This window comes from Anser anser (genome assembly GCF_964211835.1).
Source record: "Anser anser genome assembly, chromosome: 16".
Lineage (NCBI taxonomy): Eukaryota > Metazoa > Chordata > Aves > Anseriformes > Anatidae > Anser > Anser anser.
In genome coordinates, this window is record NC_139737.1 from 13,430,259 (window position 1) to 13,450,574 (window position 20,316).

General features: G+C 44.7%; 1 protein-coding gene across 1 annotated transcript in view; it reads left to right on the plus strand.

Annotated features, from left to right (window-relative positions):
• Positions 1-20,316, plus strand: part of LOC310882590 (uncharacterized protein) — a 343,849-nt gene that overhangs the window by 21,153 nt on the left and 302,380 nt on the right. The window contains exon 3 of the mRNA XM_083801528.1: positions 16,919-17,055. The gene's annotated coding sequence lies outside the window, so the exon portion shown is untranslated. The remainder of the gene's footprint in view (positions 1-16,918; positions 17,056-20,316) is intronic.

Here is a 20,316-nt window from a genome sequence, read left to right on the forward strand (position 1 = left end):
GGAGAAAAACTTCCACATTGCAGCATCTCCTGCCTCAAAGTCAAGGATGTGAAATATCTCAGTTGGCCACCACATCATGAAGGACGATTTATTGCATCTGTTTAAAAACAATTCTGTATTCTCCGGGGGCTCTGTCCTTCACTAGCAGAGCTTCGGACTCAATGATCTAATAGATCTTTTTCCATCTCTAACTTTTGTGGCTTGCCATATGTAGAGATAAACATCTTTCTTTCCGATCAGCGTTGACGGACAGACTTTCAGGCATGGAAACATTATTGTGTTGGGGGTAGGGGGAAGGGAGGTAAGGCCATTTGCTGAGTGTTTTTGTCTGCAGGGCATAGGATTATTGGAAAATGATAAATAGCTGGGCAGGCAAAGGAAATATGAAAACCCTTTCGCAGAACGGAGCCGCCCAAGATTTCTGTTCATATTGCAGTGACCAGAAGAAATTTACATTGGAAAAACCCTCTTGCCTTCAGGGCTGAATGTTATGAACCTTCAAAGTGATTCTTTAGAAGAAAAGGGGTTGGGAATGAAAGGAGTGGGAGTGTTTGCCATGCTGTTTCTCCGGAGCAGGGGTCACTGCAGAATAACATTCATCATCTTGTTGGTGCCGTTCTGAGAATGGGAACAAGGTGGGAGAGATAAAAGCAAGGTTGAACTGCAGTCTGGCATTTGCTGCTTGTTCTCCAGTCCCACGGGAGCTGCAGATGGACTAAGTCCAGGCTTTTTTCTTCTGGATTTCATTCAAGGGTTGCTCAGCTGGCCTGTGGACTGGGTGCCTTTACTGTAATAACTTGTTTTTCCCTTGACTTGCTTGGACCTCGGCCTTCTATTCAAATGTATTAGTCACAGGAGTATCTATAATGAACAAAATCTTTTGCTGTTGTAAGTCAGCACGGATCTATAATACTTGAAGGTTGTGTCTAAGAACCGAAATACTGGCTATAATTTGTGCTTCAAGAAAGAAGGGGCAAACATCAACCCATCACTGGCAAGTTATTATTTACATTTGGGGTTGGAGCCCCTTCTAAAAATGTTACCAGATTTATTCTTGTTATTTTAATTCACCTTCCCCACAAGTCCTGTCCTGTACCAGGTTGTACACAACCCTATGAATGGGCAGAACAAAATGTTAATAGTACCTGGGGTAAACTGAAACAGGCTCCGTTTCTTGGTTTTTATTTTTTATTTTTTGACATCAAGGAAATGGACAAACTAGCTGTGGTAGATACCGTACATTGAACATCGCTCACGTTATTTCAGATGTCATGAAAGAAAGGGAATAATTAATGGGTACTTTGTATGGAAAACAAATACTAGGTGAACTTGAAAATTAATGGTGTTTTTTAATAGCATTGTATTTAAAATAACTTTTTAGATCATCAGGCTTACAGGAAAACATGAAGCTGCTTCTTTGCCTTACTTATTGGACAAAGTAACTGAATTCCAGTGGGGTCTCATTTTCAGGGTAACTGAGCACCCTTTCGTTGCCCCGTGGGGGTTGCTGTTTCTGAATGAGGGAAAAAAGGCATTGCGTTTCATCGCCTGTACGTCCGATGCAGTCAGCACTGCCATGAACTGTGCTATCTTGTGTGTAGAGAGTGGTGGAAACAGTTCCTCAGGAGGAACAGCACAGATTCGGCTGTTGCATTTAAACAGGCTCCGTTTCCTTGTTCATGTATATTTAGACACGGCAGCCATCTGAGGCATCGAGGCAACATTCCTGTGGCTCTCTGGCTGGGCTGGCAGGCCATCGCTGCTTCGCAGCACTCACCAGCTTCTTCCTGGCAAAACCCTCATTTAAATGAACTCATCTGACAGATCCGTCAAGGAGAGACAGACGGACACCCTCTTGTTCTGTCTTTTGATCTCCGCTTAACTACTTGATGTTGCTTTCCACCTGGGTGATGCGACACTTTTATCGCAGGCTGAGTGGCAGAGGTAATGGGGTTGAGATGTTCCTAGGAGAAGTGCTCGGTGCTCACAGGCAGGCTGGTTTGCAGATTGCCATCTGAGTGGTGGAGAGATGGTGACAACTTCAGAGCTGAAGCTCAGTGGCTGTGCTGGGTTGCACTGCATGATGCGGGGAGCTGGTATGAATCTGCGTGCTCCTAAAATGTTGCATCACCAGTTGGTTTTTAGAGATTCAGCTTGGCTTCAGGTTGTCTTTTAAATCATTCAGTGCCAGGGCTGCTGTGAAGATCTGACGACATTCTCCACCCAGTGCTGGATGCGTGCTAGTACCATCTCTAAAGCTGACGAGCGATGAACTTTGCCGCATCAGGTACATACCTCCACAGCTGTCTCCATGGGAGGTAAACGTGCACGTGAGTGTGCTGAAACCACAGGCTACAGCCTGTTGTTCTCTTGGGAGGCCTGCGTAGGTTGTCCCAGAACAGGGTAATTACCAAGTGAAAGTGTGCAGCAGGTAGTAAACCGGATTTGGAGCCTCGAGGCAGGTGTGACACAACAGTGCTGGCACATCCACTGCGTCAGCAGTGGGAATTCTCAGAGCGTGGCCTGCGCTTGCATGGGGAGGTGGCTGCTTCTGAGTAGTATTTTCTCTGGGAGCCCGCTGTAGGAATCAGTGCTAGGAATCAGCCTCGGTTCATTCAGCCCAGTGGCCAGAACCAGATGCTACTTCAAGAGGAAGTTTGTGTTTGGGAAGGACAGTTATCTGATAACTTGGTGTTAAGGGGGACTTCTTTCTGATGCAAACCAGCTTATGCCTTGCAGCTCTACAGCCTAATGCAGGGGTTTAAAATAATACAAAGCAGTTTTTCTTGGATCTGTAGGGAGTCTGGTTTAGACCTGCTCAGAGCCTTAAAAGAGACCGGGGACCCGTGGATTTTGTGCTGGGGCACAGAGGACTCCTCTCTTGGGACTGTTTCCTTTTTCAATACTTCTCAACCAACATTTTCCATTTGACAACTGATCTTTGCACTGGCCGCATATTTAAACCAAATAAACAAATAAAACCCACAGCTTCTTCTTTCCCTATAATTTCTGACCTGAGATGACACAAGCTTGGACTGGCTCAGGTTACACTGCATATGGCTGCACACAATGCCGTAGCCTTCCCAAAAAACCCCGTTTGACTGCACGCAGTCCAGGCTCACAGCAGCACGCTCCGGGCTGCCTGACCCGGAGGCAGCAGCAGAGGTACCTCTGCTCTGCTCTGAGCACAGCATCGCCTCCGGAGGCGGGAGGCGGAATGGGACGTGCCCTTCTTACTCTCTTTGCTTTGTGCACCCTGCTTATTCTTTCATGACAACCCTCCCATAGCTGCAGACACCGTGCCTGAACTTGAAGCGTGTGCTTCTGGTCCTGCCGCTAGTGCAAATGGCAAAGGTCTGGTGGAAGGAGCAGGGCACGCAGAAACTGGAGTGGTCGGAGCAGGCAGGTCACGCTCTGTTGCCAGCTCATCTGCTTCTGATGCTGCATAAACATGTGCTTCACTTCACGTATGACTGGAATAATTTATAGTGTTTTGCTTACCTTTATTTTCCTCTAAACTACATAATCCCTAAAGACGCTTACCCCCAGATGAACTGGCTCTCAGACCCCGAGGCCTGGTTGTCGCAGGACATGGAGGCATGCAAGCATTTCCATATCAGATTTAAAAACTCAGACCACAAAAACTTGGAAACTTTACCTCATGGTTCTCTCTTCTTTTTTAGACTAGGCAGAAACTTTATCAGTGTTTCAGTTATTAATAGATTGTTTTGCTTTCCTCAATATTTAAGGCCTTGCGTGACCCTACTAATAATTTACAAGAATTTTTGTATGTCTGCATTTTAATTCCACTGGCTTCTGTGTCAGCTGATGAGCTTAGATTGGTTAGGTTTACCTAATATATAACCAAACAGAGACAGTAACTCAATGTGGTTTATTCAGATATGTAGTTTCTTTCTAGGCATATGATTCATCGTCTGTGAAGAGAGGCTGCAGCTGGAGAGCAGAAACGTTGCCGGAGCGGGGATGAAGCTTGCTCTCTCTTCTTGTTGTCTCCTCGATACCTCCCCTATCTTCCAGCCTTTTCAAAGGTCTTCAGAAAATTAAAAATAGCAAGCTTGTCAGGATCAGAAAAGAAAGCTATAGAGCCTCTAGGACCTTTAGAAAATAACAAAAATTAACATTGACCATACCGTGGCTGAAGTGTCTGTTCTGAAGCCATTTCATAGGCCATGTATAAGCTTGCATAAAAGCATACATTTAATGGATGTATAAGCAGTGGCCAGCCTTCTAATAGTTATCACGTCAAATATGTAGTCATAATTGATAAAGTTCACATATGCCCTTAATTCTGTGCCTAACAATGTAGGAGAAAATGTTTTGCAATTTTGCAGTTCTTATTTTTTTAAGGGAAAGTCAGGTGCTGGCTGTCAGTGTGCTTTTGTTGAGATGCCCCTAGCCTTAAGGAGCCTGACTGGGTACGGAACTGAAATCTTTTGGCCTGTCTGGTATTGTTCCAGCAGCACTTCTGAATTAAAATCCAACTTCAGGCCCACCTCGGAGATCCAGGGATGGCACAACCACCCTGCATGTGAGAAAGATCCTTTTTTTCAGGAGTCAGTGGGATTATTTTAAGCACGTGTATGTGTACACGCAAAAGCACACGCTTATAGACACACATTGTCGAAAAAATATTAGGAGGCCTTGAGCAAATTTTTTAAACTGGAAATGAGACGTGACTTAAATAGTAAGGATAATTAACTATAGGAGCAGTTTACCAAGGGAAGTGATAAATCCATCATCACTTGGAGTCTAACTTGGGCCTGTTTAGAAACAGGCTGTAGGTCAGCTGCGAGGTACTGAGCAAAATCGTATTTACTTACGTGGAAGGGAGGGAGGCCTAACCTTCCCCCACTGGAGGTGGGATTTTCTTTTATGTGGGTGATTGCAGTTGATGTTCACAGTGATCCTTTGGCCTTGCAACTTACTTCTTCCCCCTTCTCCAATTTTAAAGAGCTTTCTTTGCAAAATGGAGGAGAAAAAAAAAAAAAAAGTGCATTCTGACTGTGAAGACTGATGTGGGCATGCATCCTGAGCAGTAAGCAGTAGATATCTCTGTGTTTTTGCCTCTGGTCTTGCCACCCCAATTGGTTTTGCCTGCTGATGGTAGCACTGACCCAACACTTGATGCTTCAGAGGAAGGTGGAAGCCTGCTGCAGAGGGAATTGCTTCAGGGTGGTTACACAGAACTAGCCGTAAGTGCCGAAGGGAGTGGGGTCCCTCCACTGATTACTTCCTTTATCCTGAAATCCAGTCAGCTTTAGGTTACCTGGATGCACGTCTTATCGCTGGTTGCGAATTAGCTGGGTTTTCTGGCAGTCCAGCTGCAATACTCAGCTCTCTTTGTACGTGGTGTGAAGAGAGTTTCTCCTTGTGCTTTATTTCCTTACAGTGACCTTTAGGTCTGGGCCATTGCGTTCTGCTTCTGACAGTCCTACAAGCTTCAGTCAATATTCTGCACAGTCCTCTCTGTCCCAACTGAAGTTTCACAGAATCATTAAGGTTGGAAAAGACCTTCAAGCTCGTCTGGTCCAACCCTCATAAAATTTGTGCTGCGTTGGCCGGGAATCGAACCCGGGTCAACTGCTTGGAAGGCAGCTATGCTCACCACTATACCACCAACGCGCTCAGCACAGCCTTTGAGGTTTCTTGCCAAATTTCAATCATTCCTGTAAAAATCCACTGCGAAGCCTGTTCGGTACCATTGTTCTGACGGTGAGAGACCGTCTCAGAGGTGTTTGAGGATTCCTTGGGCAAGGCTGGGAGCTGAAACCAATTCTGTGTTTGCGGTTTTGGCAGAAGTACTTACACGTGGTGGCAGCTGAGCACCTCCTTCCGTGAGCCTGAATTCAGGGATCTTTGGTAAAATGGACCTTGGGTCTGCTTGTGCTGAGGACAACCTGAGATGTCTTGGCCCAGCGGGGGGTGCAAGATGGCTGCTTCCCTTCCCAACCTCCCTTTTCTTTGGCCCTACCCTACCACAGCTGTGCGTTGAGCCTTTCTGGCTTGCCTGTGCTTCCAGGCTGCTCAGGGTCTTACTTGCTTGTTTCAAAGGACGGTCAGGAATTTGAGGTAGTCACGTGTAAGCTCAGATTCTATTGTTTACTTTCTGGGTTTCTCCAAGTGCTCTTGCACCCTTGCAAAAAAACTAAAGATGGCCTTTTTCATCATCTTGCTGAAGATTTTCCCCCTCCCCGCCTCATTGTTTTGGTAAGAATAGATCTTAGCTTTGTTTCTTAGACCCCTTTTAAGGTAAAATAATGTTAATGAGTAACCGTGCCAAGTAAAGCTTGCTGGAATGTTTTTGCTGACAAGTGCTATTGTATCACAACTGAATCATTTTTGAAAAATCTCTTTCTGTATGTCTGTAATTTAGTAAAACAATGATTTTACAACAAAGCATTCATTTTGTGTCTAGAAATACCAGTCTCAAGACTTACTACAGTCAAACCTAGTGTGAAAGATGAACTTGTACTTTTTGCAGTGAGTAAAGCGTACATAAGGAAGGAGAGAGGTGGACTCACCTTGGAAGTGGTATTCATCATTGATGGTGTTTCTGCTCTTTATAACAACCAATTATAGTCCGGTATGTTTGGTCTGTGGAGGAAGTGTTTGTTTCTTTCAAAGCAAAGCTGTCTGTTTGCAAAGACAGTAATGACAGAACTGGATTTTTCAGCCCTTGAAGATGCAAAACCCCTACATTTTGGATGTGTTATCACCTGTATGTTCACTTTCATATTCACTGGCTGTTTGTGAGTAATTAAAGTTTTGCATGAGAATTTTAGTATTCACAGGAGATGAGTTCTGAGAAGAGGATAATGATGCTTTAGAATAATTACAATTAACGCATTTTAGAATTTTAACAAGGATAATAGTGTACGTGTTGTGGCTGTTTCTTCCCAGTAGTCTGGATGGCGTTAGGGAAAGTACAAGAGGTAACAGTAAATAGTTAGTATCTTCCTACAGAAAGAAAAGTAACAGAATGCTTTGGAAAACTCAGATTTTCTCTGTTTAAAAATAAAATTTCTTTCAAACACGGACAACTCCATTCTGTGAGCCTGGCTTGGTCCCATGAGCACTTCCAAGAGTTCTGAGAGCTTTTATTTGAGCTGCAGTTCTTGGGATTTCTGTATTCCCTGTTGTTGCTGTTGAGAGTCCACTGAGTCATCATATTTCATTAAAACACTCAAGTTTTAACAAATCAGTTGTATCAGAAGTGTACACACACCACCCCCCAAAAACCCCCTCCCCACATTTTCTCAGGGAACTTCCTTCCCACCTCTGCCAGGGTATGTGTATGACATTGCTAATGTGCCGTGCTATATGCTAACTTTTTCTGGCCAATTCCTTGTTTCAGGGGGAGATTAGTTCTCCATGAATATATATATATATTTGTATATATATATATATATATATTTTTTTTCTATTTGGTCCTCTTTAGCGGAGAATAGAGGAAAATTGCCAATCATATCAGTGTACGTGTTGTTCTTCCTTCTGATGTACCATGGGAGTAAGGAGTTTTGCAGCGCATGTTAGCGTGGAAGGGGAGAAGTGGTTTATCCTTCTGGTCTGAGCTCTTCAGAAAAACTACATGCTTGAGCACCTTGCTCTTGGGTTGTTTGAATTAATGCTTTCAAGTAACGTGATTGCCAAAGAGCAGGAGTCTGGCATTTCTGAGACTACTGTTCTTTCAGGACATCTCAAGTCAGGGTCCCTGAATGACTTAGTCTTGAAAAACCCAGCCCTGCTTATGGTATTGGCATTTCTCTGTGTACTGTGTTTTACTTCAGGGAAAACATCGGCTTTGTGAGGAGGGTAGGTGGTGTTTTCATCTCAGGTAGGGGTAAGCATATGGAATAATTCTGCTGGCACCACTATTTATTTTTTTATATTGAGGAACTTGGTCATTTTTTAACTGTTTTCTTTTATGTTTTCAGTTTTACATGTATATGATCAGGAAAGGCTAACTTGTTTGTTTCCAAGTAGGATGGAATAATAAAAACTTGGTATTTGAGAATGCGTTGCTCCTCTTAAACAGCAACAGGACAAATGTGGATGCCTGAGTCCACCTCTTCCCTGGGTGCAGTGTCCCCTCCAGTACCTTGATACTTCTGCTTAATACAGCTCGGTTCCTACGCTTGGATTTGCCCCTCCTTTTGGTCTGAGAGCATGCTTTAAGCCTGATCATTTACTGCAAGGCTATAATTAAGGTCTTGTATATGTTCAAATAGATCACAGGCAACAGGGGCAAGAGATGTCATCAGTCATAATTTCCATAACCTAAAGATATTTATTTTTTTGGTTACACCATATATCTTTTTCTTATTATTATTTTGGGCTTTGGCAGAAATACCCCTTTTAAAAGTAGGCCACCATGTCCTTTCCTGCGTTCATTATAAGTGGGCTGCAAGGAAAGCCCCAGACTGACAAGGCCTCTACTTTTTGGTTTCCTTTTGCAGCATGAGGACAAAGTTTCCTTCAGATATAGCTCTAGCTGTCTCTAGCCAGGGATCTTGGCTGATGGACTGCAGCATATAATTTTAGTTAAAAAGAGAGAAAAAAGATTAACTGTAATCTATCGTGCCTCCTCACTACATGCAGCTCTCAAGATCTGCATAATGGAGCAGGCGCCAGGAGCAACCGCTCTGTGTTTAAGGCTGCAAAACGTCCTCCGTTGTGACACTGCTCTCAGTGCTCAGGACCTTTGGAAAAAATTATCTGTTCGGCTGAAATTTTTCTCTCTTGGTGACAGTCAAAAATTATGGTGGCTCCAAAACAGTGATCAAAATCTGTCTGGCCGTATATTTTTTTGGATTATGTGAATAAAAAGTCTGCTGAAACACAAACCTTAATACTGAGGAGGGGAGAAAAACAACAAAGCAAACAAAGAAAAAACAGCCACAAACAAACCACCACATCCAGTGCTTTATCAAGAGGCAAGAAAAAAACAGTTCTAGCAACTAAAAAGAATTTAAATCCTGGACTCTGAAATTCTGCACAACTCGAGTTTGCGCTGAGCACTACGACTTCTGTATGTGAAAAAAAACCTGTGGGGTACTTTTTCTTTCTTTCCAGAAATGAATATACTGATGATATTTGAGATGGGATCTGTATTGAAGTTATGCCCCATTTATGCTATTAATGATATGTCGTGTACTTTGTGCTACTTAGGATTATTTTTTCCAAGCAGATGCTGGAAGCTGCTTCTAAAGCAAGTCGCTACTCAGAGCCCTTCATTTCCCATGTTGGCTTTGCTACTTTTTGCGTTATGTTCTAAGTATGAAGCTTTACTTTTGAAAAGGAAAAAATATTTCTGTTGTGAAGATGGTCATCAAAATAGAAGCAAAGTGTGCTTTTGCGCTGTCAGTCCAGCTTTGCATGATGCTGTCTCTAAGCTCACAATTGCATCAGTAGCGTGTGGATTTTATGGCCTGAGATGGTGCAAAGCAGTGGGGGTGACTGGAGGAGGCTTTCCGAGCCCCTTCTGCTCCACAAGGATTCAAGCACTGCAAGTTCTTCTGACTTGCGGAAAACAGACTCCACAACCTGTAAAGCTGTAAAGTAGGTATGTTTGTTTGGCGCTGCGCACACACGCCGGACACAAGGGGGATAGCTCCACCTAACTTGCGCACCAATGGTTACTGGCAGCGTGCTTATATCAGTGGGACAAATACCTATTCATTTCATTTCCGTAAGTCTCTTGTATATTCATCAGCTCTCCGAAGAATCATTCATGTAGGTTCCGTCTCTATTTGTATGTGTACTGGCGTCCTTGGGTGGTCAGTTGTCTGGCATACTCTGGTGGTCTTTTGTTGAAGGGCAGAAGTCTTCCTCGCTGCTTATCTTCTGGCCTTTCCTGTCTTAGACAGACTTCAGCAGTCAAGCCAGTTCTCGCTGGTTCCATTATCTACTCATACAGTCTTTTGTTCCCTTATCTTTGGGTCGTTAACATAAAATTGTGCTAACTAAGACCTAGAAATCACCATCTGTCCTTTATCTTGTTACCTGTCTCACTTCAGTGAACCTAAAGGAGCTTCTAGTAAGACAAATAAACAGACCCCTCATAATGAGTGACTAAAACCTTGCATTTTCTAAGTGAAAATGCCTAGATCTCTTGAGATCTCTTGAGGTCCCTTCCAACCCCTACAATTCTGTGATTCTGTGAGATCCTGGTTTGCTACTGAAGAGTTTCATGAACTTTACAGCAGTGCATCAGTACACGTAACTTAGGTGAACCATTGCAGAATCTGAGGAGTCTTGAGGAGCTTGTCCTCGCTGTATGCTTCTGGAGCAAGTGCCATTGGTGTATGGTATGGCAGATGGAACTACATTTGCATTCTATTTTTTAATATTGTCTTAAAAAAAAAAGGTTTATTTCTGCAGTCATTATAGAAGAAAGCTGCCTAAATATAATCTAATATATTTTTACATATGCAATATATTAATATATATTTTGGTAGAGTTTTGGAAGACCTGGCACAGTGCAGCGTTCACGTGGGGATGGCAAGCACGGCACAGTTGTAGGATACCAGCACCTTTTAGAGAGGCAGTGGGGAGCAAGGGCTCTGTGGCATATAAAATCCTCTCTGGATTACCTGAACATCAGGGATCCCAAGCTTTTTTGCGTGCGTGGACCCCAGGAGCCTGTCCAAGCCCAGTTTGTTTATGTTTGCTGCCCCTCTTGTGTGACCGAATACAATTTAACCATTCCACGAGCTTAAAATAAAAGCACCTCTAGTTCTGGTGAAGTAGTTAAGTTTGAGGGGGAGATTTTTGGAACCATGTTTCTAGAGGAAAAAAAGACCAGAATAGTCCATGTAGAGCACCCTGAAACTACCTGGTGTTAGCTCTGATCTGCTGGTGCCCCTGGGGTGTCCTCTGAGGTGCTGCAGTGGAGGGGCCCTTTGAGGCCGTGCCCAGGACAAGCAGTACACTGATGTGCACCCCTCGCCTTCTAGTTACACTCAAGGCTCTAGTGGGTGCCCATCAGTCTGCAGAACAGTGTGATGAGTCCTTTTCTTCTCTCCCTTTCTTCTTTTCCTAATGATTTTTGTGGAAGTTGGGGCAAAGCAGGACTGCTCATACACGGGTTGGTTGTGCGAATGCAAGTACAGCCCCGGCCAGTTGTGCTTGGAGCTGAGACCCCCGCTGACTTCACACCTGGATTCCTCCCGTTGGGCTCGCTCTGCTTTCTGGAAGGTGGCTGCATGGCTGTCTTTGCATGCTTTCCAGGCAGCACGGCTTATGCTGAGGCTTTTTCGTGGCTTTGTTTCAACTCAAATGCTTTTATATCAGCAAAAGATATTATGTCGCATCTTCAGTAATGTCCAAAATCGAGGTACTAGCTGGGTTTCCATAAAGAGACCACACGTGATGCAGGAATCTAGAAGCCAGACCTGGCTCTTAATTGCATTGATTTCCTCACCGGGTCAGTTCAGCAACCGGAGCCCCAAGTGCAGCAGCTTCAACCACATACGTTAGAGCGAACGGTTCCCCTGATCACAAGAAATGAGCCTCTTCATTGTTCCAAATATTTTCCCAATTTGTTTCTTGTTACTGTCCTGATTGGTACATGATGAGGCAGAAAAGCTCATTATGTTATTGATTTGTTCATTTTTAGTGCATTTCTTCAGTGAGCGGTTCTGCAGCTGGAGGTGGTTTGCTGGCATCTCGTGCTGCCTGTCGCAGCGTTGGTTTTGTGTGCACAGTGTTGCGTGTTTATCTGCGTAACAATGGGACACTTAAAGCTGTACGTTAGGTTTGCATTCGCTGATTCTGCTATAAAATTGGAATGTTCCCTGTGACTGCCTGTGCTCCTCCAAATTCACCAAGAATACTACTAGAGTGTGAATTGGTAACGTGCTCCTTAGTCACTTAAAAAGTTGTCCCAAACCAAAAAAAGAGAAAACAGGCCTCTGAGAAGGTGAGATGTCCAGCCGAAACTGCATGTCTCCATTTTCGGCCTGTAGCCACAACACCAGTGATGCAGTAGCAGCCATCAGTATCGCATTGTCTGCTGCTACGGCCTTACTCGGGCGTCTGTCACTGCCTGGCGTTTAATGACTCTCCTGCACTTGCACTGAGCTGTTCCTGGTTTTCGGTAGCACTTTGCACTTGCTAGTGTGCATTTCCATGAACTGTAAGGAAGGCAGAGCAGCACTAAGGGAAAACAAGGAGTCAGTCTGGGCAGCAAACGAGAAAGCTGAATTGATCTGGGGTAAACCTCAGCTGAATGCTTTTGGAGAGGAGCAATCTGAACCTCGCAGGTGCTCATTAGGAGTAACCTGGAAGGAATTAACGCAGTGATAACCCAGGAATTAGCAGTGATAAAGACAAAAAATGAGACGTGTTCTGTAAAGAAACGTGGCTTTGTAATGTGCGTCTTCAAAGGCCTCAGCGGGTGTGATGGTTTAGGTGGTGCTCACCGTAGGGATGGGAGTAGCTGGTCACAGGTTGGGCTGTTTTGAAGTAAGCGGCTTGAACTCCTCATGTCTTTGTGTGGGCTGGGGAGGACTCATGGCTTCCAACTTGTCGGGGTAATCGATCTCGCCTCCCACCGTGGTACGCCGGGTGCGCAGCGCAGTCCTGTACTTCACACAGCAATCCCCCGGCCGTTGTGTGCCGTCACGTAATTCAGACCTGGTGACCTCGGCGTGACGCCTAATGAAGATGATCTTTTCCTACCATAACGAACAAACGGCGTTGGGGGTTAGTTAGAATCGCACCGCATTTGTTCTGAGCGAGGTTGTGCCTTCAAAAAAGGCTGGTGGCTGCTTTGCATGGGGAGAGGGCCTGGGGGGGAGCAGGGAGGGTGATCCCGGCTTTTTTCTGGGTGCCTCACTGCAGTGGAGGATGTCCGGGGAGCTGCCCTGAGGCCATGTCGGGGATGCTCTGGGGCGAGCACGGATGCCTCCGGGGTTACCCATGGGGTGGTGGCACCGTCCTGCGCTGGGGAAGGGGCTGCGGAGGGGGGCGGGAGAGGTGTTCTGGTGGCTGGAAGGAGATTACTGACGAGTGCCCGACCCGCAATCTGCACACAGCAGTCTGCCCCTTAAATGTTCGGCAAGCAGCAGGGCAGGGATTTGCACGGGTGCTGGCACTGCTGGTGGCTGTAGAAATGAAGGCAGGTTATGAGCAGAGCCAGCTTGTTTGTAGGGAAGCAGGAGCCAACCCACAGAAGAGCTGCTTTTGAATTTTGGACGCAGAACAAAGTTTTAAGCTCCGGTAGGGCCTGTGTTTTTCCTTTTCCCAGTCCTCCTGTAAGCACCCCCCTTTACTGATTAATTTATTTATTTTCCTTTCCTTTGCTTCTGCCTACCTTTGGGCTCTCAGATCTCTCACGGCTCAGATGCGCCCGGGCTCAGGGCCAGGCTCCAGGCACGCGCTGCCAGCCTGCGCCGGCCTTGGTCTGCCTGCAGCACGCCGGGGCCGCCTCTCTGAGCAGCCCGGAGCAAGGGGAATCGAGTCTTTTTTCCAAATCGAGGGTGATGTGTGCCAGTACAGGAGCTGTGCATAAGCGGGCAGTTTAGATTTTAAAAAATTACCAAAAAAAAAAAAAAGCCTTTTCCACTACAAGGTAGTCTGAAATATTATTTTGTATGAATATACTAGTAAAATAGATTTTATTAACAAATAATCAGTGGAGAATGGTGGTGTGATTGACGTTGATGTCTAAACCTATTTGCTGGAAAAAAACACAAATTTTTGCATTTCACCAGCATCTTGAGTGAAGCTGTCTGCGACACTCAGTGTGACAGTCCTAGAGAGCTTACAGCACAAATTGTAAGGAAGAAAAGTAAAATGTGATTTTGGAGAGAGATGCAGGGATGGAGAAAGAACAACCCTTGCCGTTATGTTGTTTGAAAACTGATGGGCAAATTAAGTAACTGGCCTGGTGGTATCATATGGGACGTCTGTGGCAAATGAAAATAGCAAACATTCTGATTCCCAGTGAAATTACTCAGCCGTTACACCGTCCTCCTCTGCCCTATTCCTTATATATCCCTCATGAGTGTAGTCCTCAGCAGCTAACAATAGTGCCTTGGGAGATATGATTAATGCGCCGTGGGTTTATTAATTTTATCCTTTGTTTGGAAGAGTCTCATCTCTGGCTGCATGCTCTACTGTTTGGGAAGCCTCGCTGGAGGTTTTGCCGTTCTTTGCTTGGTTTAAATGTTTGTGCTACTCCATGTGTATGTTTGAGAGGAAAGGTGGAAGCGTGCCCTAAATGCAGTACTGAAAGCAGCAGGGATCGTGGCGGTCCTTAATTCCTGCTGGTATTTGTTATACGGGGCAGCCTTCAGTTCACATTGTTGCATTTTTCAGAGTGCAGGCATTGAGCAGCTTTAAGGTAAGGATGGAGACAGAGACCGACTGCATCTTCTGCTGGAAGCCACTGGAGATACAGGGGACGGGTTCTACGTGCTTGTGACAGTCTGTGTTACTGAGGAGGTGCCCTGCAGAATTCTGCTGTGGGTTTGAGGAAAGAGATGGTGTTACTGGGAAATTCCTGCCCCTATCAGAGCTGAAGACCAGGTTTAGAAACTCTCACTTTCCAATCTACTACGGTGCTGATTTAACAAATCGCTAGTACTTGGGATTCAGAGAAATGATGATGTGCACATCTGCATTTTTCCCCTGCAAGTGCTAATCTTGTCAAACTGCAGCCTGTGAGTATCTAGGATGACGTTTTTGCAGAGGGCATTGGAGCATGGTTGCTGGAGCCTGCAGCCTGCTACAGCCTGGGTGTCGGCAGCATCCTCGCACTCCACCCCGTCCTATGTGGGCTCTGTGGTAGCCACCCTAAGTAGCAGCCACCCTAAGTTTCATGTAGGATGTTGGGCTGCATGCTTTTGTCCTGACCGCAACATCTTCCAGCATCGCCAGCCCAGCTGCTTAGTGCCTCGTGAGTCTTCCTGTGCTTTCTGGTACAAGCCCTGTTTTCTCTCCTCGCCAGTAGTTGAGCAGGGAGATGCGAGGGTTCAGAGAAAAGGCGTTGTGTGTGTTAACTATTGACATGCAGCGGGGAGCCTAGCGTGATTTAATGTTGGGACAGGAGCCAGCTGGCGCGTTTAAAATACTGGTTTTGATGCACCAGGGAGATGATACTCTATTCAACAGCCTCGCGCAGTGAAACTTTATGAAGCTTGTGATGGCAGCGGGGATTCATGGAGTAAGTGCTGGAGGGGGAGCTGGGAGCTCCTCCGTTTTAATCCTGCTCCTGTCAAAATGTACCAGGTGGCTTTGAGTAAAAGATTTATCTTCCGCGTCACTCTGCTCGTCAACAAATTGGAGACGTTGAATTTTCTTTAGGTCGAAACAGTCATTAATTAAGTTTTATATAATGTTTGTTTTGTGATCTGAAGATGTGTTCTATAAACTGTAAATCTACTTTTTTTTAAAAAAAAAAATCTTAGTTATAAAAAACGGCAGAGATACATTAATGAATAATAAATAATTATAATTATACTTATCTGACAGTAAGGAAAGTGTATTGGAAAGCTTCTTAGAAAACAGAAATCAGCGCGTTCAGTTCAGAAGTTCCTAAGTCCCTTTTCATAAATGTTGTCTTCGGTAGACACAGAGCGGAGCGAGCTGATTTGAAACAGACCTGTGGTGGAGCTGCAGTCCATCCGTGGAGACTTTTAAGTCCATATGGTGAGACTGCCTAAGGAGTCAAATACTTTGTGGAAGGATCATGCAATTAATCAAAAAATAAAAAGTAGTAATGTTTTCAGTTAATTTAAATCTATTTGGTATTTTTTTAGGTGAAAAAAGTGTCTCCACTTCAAAGAACAGGAAAAAATCTTCATGATTTCCTGTGTACTCTTTTTTGGTAGCTGTCACAATCCATATATTTTTAACTATTTGTTTAATAAAATCTGTTACTTCTTAGTGACAGAGAAAATCACGTGGCTTAAAAATAACACCATGCCGTATCTGTAAGAAGGTTTTCCTTTATCAGATATACAGCACCCAGTAAAGACACGCTGATCAATTTGGCTTTCATTATCCTTACTAAATGGAGAGAAGTTAATTCATTTTCCCTGCCAGACTTTTTAAAATTATTATTCAGTGTGGCTGGACTTAATTCTGTAGATATCCTGGTATTAGTGTGCTTTGAATTTATTAAACATCGGATATTACCCAGTCTGTGCTGAAGGCTTATTGTAAATGTAAGAGTCGTGTTGCCGTAACTGGTTAAGAATATGGAAGAAGCAGTAGCTGTCTGTCAAACCGATGCATTTACAGTAGCAGAAGTGCCCCTGCAGATGCTCTGAAATGGTCAAGGTGCTTTTTGGCAGAATGTGGAGGAAGGACGAAAAGAAACGGCAAACATGAACTGTCCTGGGGTGATGCCTGGGGGCAGGCTGGGGCGCTGCCTGCCCTGACGTGCTCCGTGCTGCCACGGGGATGGCAGCGCAGGGGAGGGGGCCTCAAAATGGGCTTTGAAAAGTGTAATCTAGTTCTGAAAAGGCGAACAAAAAGCAGCTACAAAATCTTACCCCACGAGGAGGTGGGGAACTGTGCGATGAGAGGAACAGTTTGGGAAGCGTTCCTCTGCTGTGCTGCTGAGGATGCCTGTGGTGTGACCCAGAGGGCCGGCAGAGGATGCTTGTTGACTTGCCACCCGTGTAATGTTTTAATGTGTTCCAATAAATAACCGTAAAAATATTTTGGCTAGCTCTTTCACTGGTTTTCCAGTAGAAATGGTTTGCTTAGCTTTCAAGCTTTTTCTCTTTTTGATGTTTCTGTACATGGAAGAAAGGTATTTTATGTTCGTGAAACACTGGGCATACTGTGCTTCTCCCAAACTCCCTCCTCTTTAAATGAAAAATGGATTTGATATTGATGATGATTGCTTTTTTTTTTTTCTTTTTTCTGTTACTTTGGTATTTAGAAATCCCGCTGGAGGAAAAATGCCTGATATTAAGAAGGTGACACTCAGGGATTTGAGGCCACTTCTTCTCTCTTCTCTCGTGACCTTGCTTAATGAAATTGGCTCAGTCTGTGCAGGGCCAAGTTCCCTGCCGTCAGGTAAGGACTGCTTCCTTTTCCTTGGCCTTATGACTAGCAGGGACAGAGCATCTAGTTTTGTTCACAGAGGTCTCTTGCAGCCTTTAGCTGCTATTGTGGTATGAACGTGAAGAGCTGACACTAAGCACTGTAGGGTAGCTGAGATGAGATTTTGGATCCCTGCCTGCGATCCTGTTAAAGCTAAGTGGGCATTAGTGCTGTCCACGCAAGCAGGCAGGGTTGAGGCACCAGAAGGACAAACTCTACCGATACAGCGTTGTGTGCTCCCTGTAACATGGCACCCTCCGCTGGAGCCAATTCACCTTCTGTACGACATCTTACACAAGCAGGACTAAGGCAGGGCAATTAAATGGGATTTCTTAAGTGGCAGCAAAAGAATGTTAATTGATGTGTGAAATATAATTATCCTCCTGGGCTCCTTGGCTTTCTTTTGTTCGTGACTGGTTTTGATTAAACAGCTCTCCTTGCTGGGCCTATTGTATCCATTCACCCACTCTTTTCTTCCTCGAAGCAGGCAATGTCTAAAAAAGGCTGGCTGCTTTTGCATCCCAAATATTTCCCAAGGCAGGAAGAAAAGGGGAGGGGAAGTGCAGGCAAAAATCAGTCATCCTGCTTGGTATGTGGGTCCTTTGCTGAATGCTGTTTTTGGGTTGGAGCCCTGCATCTGGACTCCTGCTCATGCCAGCTGAAAAGGAAACTTCTATTTTGTTTGCTTAAAAGGCAACAAGTCAATGTTTAAAGAGGCAACCTGAGGGGATTTTTCAGGGACTTGACCTGATTGATCTGGAAAATAAGTTAAATGAGGTGTGGCCAAGAACTTCTTAAAGCAATCAAGCGAATACTTTCTTACCAAGATGGTCAGGAAGCGAGAGGGTGGGATACTCTATGTTCTGCTAAGCATTGCCTCTAAATAATTTCCCTTATTTTTGTCCTGGTGGGCTGTCATAATGCCCTCCATATGGGTGATTATGGCCATCAGGGTATGCTATAAGGTAAGTGTCTGGATATTTGTAGAGAATGTTTCTTCTGTATGAACAAATGGCATTGTGAGAACGGGAAGAGGAAACCAGAACTAATGCTCTGCGATGGTTTTCTCCATCCCAGGTCTGTGGATTATTGCTTTTTAAAATTTTACTGGGTACTAGGGTATGGGTAGCAACAAAATGAATTTCCTTTTTCTTTCCCAGTACTAAACTAATATGGTATCGGAGTCAGGGTAGGCTTTTTAAATATATACACTAATTTTTCATTCCTGAAATTGCACATTCTGATACATATAAACTTATTTTAAGGCCTGCAGTGACGTTGATGTTGGTTAGCAATTTGTCATTCTAGATCCATGTGATATGTGTCCAACAAACACACAGCTCCGGAAAGACTTTCTGAGCAAGGGAAGGTCCTGGCATATTCAGAAAAAGGGGGCAGCACAGGACGTTACAGGCTTTAAAACCCTTAGTGATCAGCTGAAGTTCAGGTGTCCCGCAGCCGATGTTCTTTGCACCTCTGAGAGTACCCGCCTGCTTTGCAGAAGGCAGACGGGTATTTTGTGGTACACTTCATCACTTTGGTCATGTACTTAGGCCAAGCTTTGCTACAAAAGCGTGTGACATCCAAGATAGATGCTTCCTTCCTGCAGCAAGATGAGGATTTTGCATGTCCTGCTGTACCCCCCAGGCCCCCAGCAAATACTTGTTGTTGTCTGTGTGGGCCAACCTGTCCTCGTCAAACGCTAATTCATTTTTTTTAATTGCTCACATGTTTTGGACTTCAGAACATTGCTTAGCAACAAGTTCCAGTTTAAATATGTATGTGACGAAAAGATCCTTTCTTTTGTAGTTCGAAGCCTTCTGTTTGTCTTTCACTGGGTAATCCCTAGCTCTTGCTGGGTTAGAACCAGTCGATAACCGTGGCCTAAGAACTGTCCTCATATGGCTGATGGATTTGTAGCTGTTCCTGACCTCTGCCTTTTAAGAGTTCTGTTGTAAGCCCTCCTTAGTCCTGCCTTGTTTCCAGAAGGCTAGTTTGTCTCGTTGCCCTTCCTGCGTATCTTTGGTCAACCTCGGGGCTTTTCCTTGTGTGCTTACAATTGTGCTGTCATGTTTTTCTGTTGAGGCAGCTAGAACTGCATGTGGTGGTGAGGATCTTGGAGTTCAGTGGTGGTAAAAATGAAGCTCATTTTTTGGCTTTCTCAGTTGCTGACTTTCCATCTGCTCTTCATCCCTAGCTAAGCATTGATCGGATGTTGCCAGTGACACAAGGACTATTTCTCTGAGATGTGGTGGTTAGTATCACGGGGGTCATCCTGCAGTTCTAGCTCAGATTCAGTTTTCCTGTGTGTGTGGTTTTGCATTGCAGGTATCTGTTCACAAACGCAGACGACTGATTGTTAAAGTTGTGGTTTCATGACACTGGTCAGAATTCAGCGGCTATCAGAGTTCTGCAGCAAAGTGCTCTGAAAACTAAAGGTTGAAGCTGCAGATTGAGTTTACAGAGGGAACTTGAATCCACGTACAGTACAATCAAAATGTACAGACTGTTGGGTTATTCTAACATCCCATCTCAGTTCTTTTTTCCATTAGAACACTTTGATTTTTTGCCCCAGTGTGACATGAAAACATGTTTTGGAATGTTTTAAATGTGTGGCAAATGATTTGGTTTTGGATTTTTGCCCACCTATGTTCCTGACCGACATAGGCACTTGTGCAAAATTTGCTCTTGATCTTTTACGGCATTAAGATAATACAGTTGCGGCTTGAACTGTGCATGTTAAAGATGGTTTAAAAAAAAAAAAAAAGTGAATTGATTTAAAATCCTGAAAGGGCAGAGGCAACTGGAGGATACTGAGGGAGAGACAGGATGAAAGCTGGCTCCAGGAGGGCTGAGAATGCCAGAGGGCAGCAGCAGCTCTGGGTGTTAGACTCAACCCATGGGTTTAAGGCATGCTTGCCCATATATTTTCTTTTCCAGAGAGCTACTGTGAGTCTTGTCCGTTCAAAAGGCCAGTGATTTGGTAAGAAACTGCAGGTGCGCTGCTTCTCTGCAGAGCAGGGACTCACGAATTAAGAAGTGACAAAAGTGCATCCTTAGTGGCAGCAGTGATAAATGACAGCTCCCCCAGAGCCTGGCTGGCAGCATATGGAGCTGTGAACTTGGGGTGTGCAGGAATCACTCGCAGGAGCTGGGCTGGGTGCGGGTTTGACTCCTTTCCTGGTGCAGGCCTAAGAGGCAAATGGAGAAATCCTTACTTAGTGGAGCTGTTTG